This window comes from Ailuropoda melanoleuca, chromosome 14 (genome assembly GCF_002007445.2).
Source record: "Ailuropoda melanoleuca isolate Jingjing chromosome 14, ASM200744v2, whole genome shotgun sequence".
Lineage (NCBI taxonomy): Eukaryota > Metazoa > Chordata > Mammalia > Carnivora > Ursidae > Ailuropoda > Ailuropoda melanoleuca.
In genome coordinates this window covers 91,000,903-91,005,879 of record NC_048231.1, presented here as the reverse complement: position 1 = coordinate 91,005,879, position 4,977 = coordinate 91,000,903, and the positions used below count along the sequence as shown (strand labels likewise).

Below are 4,977 nucleotides of genomic sequence, written 5' to 3'. Positions count from 1 at the left end.
TATACAACTATAAAACCAGCTGAGCCATCATTACCCTGGTCCTGCCCACCTCTGTATTATAGAGCTATTCACCCGAGCACTGCTCGATCTGTGTGTTCAATGTACTATGCTTACTCTAGATGAAACTCTCTAGGTCACAAAAGTTTTAAGTGTGCCTCTATTTAGAAAAGAAAACATTGTAGATTAAAGCTGCTTTTCGCACAGAGGCAGTCCAAACAGCTGTCTCTTTCTGGAGAGCTGCTTCACTTGCCATTGTGTATTTACCAAGGGTCTCCAAAGTGGCAACAGACATGTTCACACCAGAATTTGCCACGATGATCCAGGGGGGTGGAGGGGAAAATGGTACTTTATTAGTATATTCATCTAAAATTAGGAGAGAATGTAGCATTTACTGGATCACAAAGGTGCTTTTCCCAGGGCAAGTCTTATCCATTGCACTCCGGATGTGCTGACCCCTGCAATTTCCCCAAATGTGGGAAACTCGAATGCATAATTTGTGGTAGTGGGGGAGTGGGTTCTCACTCTCCCCTGACCACTAGTGCCTAAAAACGTGGCACTCTCACTCTTTCTTGTGTTCCAACTCTTGTCTTTTACTGTTTGAGAGAGCGTACAAAACTCTAATGTCTATTATGAGTTCAGCTGGTAGGGGACTACAATATTTCAACTTTGTTAAAAATGCTTCTCTTAAAAAAAAAAAAGGAATGTAACATATGTACTAGCATTTACTATATGGATTGACATCAAGAACAGAGAAANGTCTGAGGGCAAACATCAAGAACAGAGAAATCTAAGGGCAGAGTGACAGTTCTACCAGAAGGGGGCACTGGAGGTCATCAGAGTATTAGAAGGTGGGCTTCTCGTTAAGAGTTTTTATAGAATATATTATTTCAACTATTTGAACTCAAATAACCCTCACAATATGGAAACATACCTTTAAATTATGCCTACAGGAAACCATAGGTGACCTATAATACTTACCATTAAAGTACATGAGAACAACAACAAAAAATGTCAGAACTGACCCTTTTCCTACAACTAAAATAAGGTATTACTTCCATTTAAGAATAAAAATAATAATGATCTAATGAGACCAGATAAGATCCCCGAACTGAAATTATCAAGAATGCTATTGAAAGTATGAATTTGCATCCATTGTAACTAATGATAAGCCTCACACTGACTCTATATTCTGCCTTCCGCTAATAGCCCATGGTAGTATGAGGATAACACTATGAGCGAAACATTTAAAAAGTAAGCCACTAGAACACCATTAATAAAATTTTAGCAGGAAAATTATGTTACACCAAAAATGAATGAAAAAGAAGTTAAATATTAGGGTTTTTATTTTTATCTCATACTTTTTAAATATCTATGTTTGTGTTTTTAAAAACATATTTGTATAGTAGAACTTGTAGATAATTTGTACATATACATATAATATGTGAATACATTTACATATACATACTGAAGACAGACATAGATATGTTGGGGATTCAAAGCATCAGCTGATAAGAAATATATATATATAATATCATATGCATACATATAAAATATATTTGTATGTGTTCAATAACCATTTTATTCAGAAACTTGTGGTTTACCTATAAATACTTGGTATTACAGGACTCTGAAAGACTAGGTAGCCCACAGCTAGATTTTTTTCCTATTTCATATATAGAGTCAGGTTAAACCCTTGCATTCTTTTTTTTTTTTTAAAGATTTTTTAATTTCTTTATTCAACAGAGATAGAGACAGCCAGCGAGAGAGGGANACACCATTAATAAAATTTTAGCAGGAAAATTATGTTACACCAAAAATGAATGAAAAAGAAGTTAAATATTAGGGTTTTTATTTTTATCTCATACTTTTTAAATATCTATGTTTGTGTTTTTAAAAACATATTTGTATAGTAGAACTTGTAGATAATTTGTACATATACATATAATATGTGAATACATTTACATATACATACTGAAGACAGACATAGATATGTTGGGGATTCAAAGCATCAGCTGATAAGAAATATATATATATAATATCATATGCATACATATAAAATATATTTGTATGTGTTCAATAACCATTTTATTCAGAAACTTGTGGTTTACCTATAAATACTTGGTATTACAGGACTCTGAAAGACTAGGTAGCCCACAGCTAGATTTTTTTCCTATTTCATATATAGAGTCAGGTTAAACCCTTGCATTCTTTTTTTTTTTTTAAAGATTTTTTAATTTCTTTATTCAACAGAGATAGAGACAGCCAGCGAGAGAGGGAACACAAGCAGGGGGAGTGGGAGAGGAAGAAGCAGGCTCATAGAGGAAGAGCCTGATGTGGGGCTCGATCCCATAATGCCAGGATCACGCCCTGAGCCGAAGGCAGACGCTTAACCGCTGTGCCACCCAGGCGCCCCAAACCCTTGCATTCTTCACCTGGTTTTTCAGGTTACCATCTCTTACTATCCCATGAACATATGGCCTGCATTATATAAAACAGTAAAAAACACTTTTACACAAGGTTACCATTCAAATAATACCTTTTCCCACAATAGTTGATATCTACAAATATTCAAAAAGCAAACCAGATAATCTGTATTCTAAACTCTCAATGATTATGCTTCTATCAGTTAAGACTCTTAAGTCTGACACTTTAATTTTATGCTGTTGCAGTTCCAATGGCTATTCCTATCAGATGAATATCTCCAGACCAAAGCAACAATCTCATCTGTATTCATCATTGTCCTAAATTACAGATATTAAACATACATAAACCATGAAGCCACATGGTGATATTTCTATGTTAACACTTCCCAACTGACTCAAATAGGTTGTGTTTATACATCTAATTAGAGAATTGAAAAAAAAAAAATAAACCAGCACCTAATACCAACAGAGAGATGATGCAACTGTATTTTTATGTATCATGATTTATTTATATTCCACGCTTACACACGTAAAAATAGGTCAAAGTTGAAAATAGCAATTGTCAATGTCTATAGTAGTGATAAAATAATCAATGAAGCACTTTTACATTTGTGAATTCCCACACAGGTTAATTTAAAGCATTTTCAAAATAATTAGGTAGCGAATTAAAGTTCTTCTGTATTGGTCGGGTTTCATGTGTTTGAGTATTATATCTGCTTACTTTTTAGAATATCGCATTCTGTACCTACACCAGTAACTTCTATCTTTTCATAGACTTTATTTTTTAGAGCAGTGTTAGGTTCACAACAAAATTGAGCAGAGGGTGTGGAGACTTCCCATATACCACTCACCTCCACCCATAAATAATCCCCCCATTATCAACATCCCCCATCGGAGTGGTACATCTTTTCTTACGATTGATAAAATCATGCACTGACAAATCATAATCACCCAAAGTCCATAGTTTGCATTAGGGTTCACTTTTTCTGTTGTATATTTTATGTAAGTACATGATTCCATCTACGCAGACAAATTTATAATGGCACGTATCCACCATGAGAGTATCATACGGAGTAGTTTCACTGCCCTAAATATCTTCTGAACTCCACCTATTCACCTCTCCCACCCCCTCAAACCTCTAGCAAGCATTGATTTTTTTTTTACTGTCTCCATAGTTTTGCCTTTCCCGGAATGTCATGTATTTGGAATCATACAGTATGATTTTCACATTGGCTTCTTTCACTTAGTCAGATGTATTTAAGTTTCCTCCACGTCTTTTCATGGCTTATTAGCTCTTTTCTTTTCAGCACTGAATAATAATCCACTGTCTGGATGTACCTAGTTTATTTATCCATTTACCTGTTGGAGGACACCTTGGTTGCCTCTAAGTGTTGTCCGCTATGATAAATAAAGCTGCTGTAAACATCCACGTGCATATTTTTGTGTGGACATAAGTTTTCAACTCTTTGGGTAAATACAAAGGGGAACAAATGCTGGGTCATATGGTTAAAGTGTATTTAGTTTTCTAAGAAATAGCCAAACTGGCTTTCAAAGTGATGGTACCATTTTGCATTTGCACCAGAAATGAATGAGAGTTCCTGTTGCTTCACATTCTCTCCAGCATTTGGTGCTGTCAGTGTTCCAGATTTGGCCATTCTGACAGGTGTGTAGTGGTATCTCATTGTTTTCATTTGCATTCCCCCGATGGCATATGATGTGGAACATCATTTCATATGCTTATTTGCCATGTGTTTATCTACTTTGGTGAAGTTTTTATGTTAAAAAAAATTTGAAAATTCTACTAGTTTGGGTTAAAAATGTTAAAAGGAAGTGTTTAAAAAACACAGAGAAACAACAATTGTGTGTATCAGGGAAGCTTTCTGTCCCTAAGCTGCACAGGAAATCCCACTATAAAATTTATTAGCCAGTTTTCCAATCAGCTCAGCTTTAATATTCAAACTTTAGGGGTGCCTGGGTGGCTCAGTCAGTTAGGCATCTGCCCTCAGCTCAGGTCATGATCCCAGAGTCCTGGATTCCAGCCCTGTGTCAGGCTCTCCGCTCGGTGGGGAGTCTGCTTCTCCCTCTCCCTCTGCCCCTTCCCCCGCTCATGCTCTCTCTCTCTCTCTCAAATTAAAAAAAAAAAAAAATTCATGGGTGCCTGGGTGGCACAGCGGTTAAGCATCTGCCTTCGGCTCAGGGCGTGATCCCAGCGTTATGGGATCGAGCCCCACATCAGGCTCCTCTGCTGTGAGCCTGCTTCTTCCTCTCCCGCTCCCCCTGCTTGTGTTCCCTCTCTCACTGGCTGTCTCCATCTCTGTCAAATAAATAAATAAAATCTTAAAAAAAAAATTCAAACTTTAGTAAACCTTACCGGAACTCAGCAGAGCCTCTCCCCTCATACTGATATCAGTTTGCTTATTGCCCATCTCTCCCTGCTTCTCTATAAACACACTTTCTTTTATCCCAATATTAATTGTAATGGCTCAATAAAAATAGCTTGAATTAAGGAGAAAGCAGTTTAATTAAATTCTGATGATATTGAAGGCTTGTCCTT

At 36.4% G+C, this 4,977-nt stretch overlaps 1 non-coding gene across 1 annotated transcript; it reads left to right on the top strand.

The window, feature by feature from the left end:
- Positions 1-365: 365 nt before the first annotated feature.
- On the top strand, positions 366-531 carry LOC117796150. Its single transcript, XR_004620530.1, has one exon. It is a non-coding gene; the product is annotated as a U1 spliceosomal RNA (small nuclear RNA).
- The last annotated feature ends 4,446 nt before the right edge of the window (positions 532-4,977 follow it).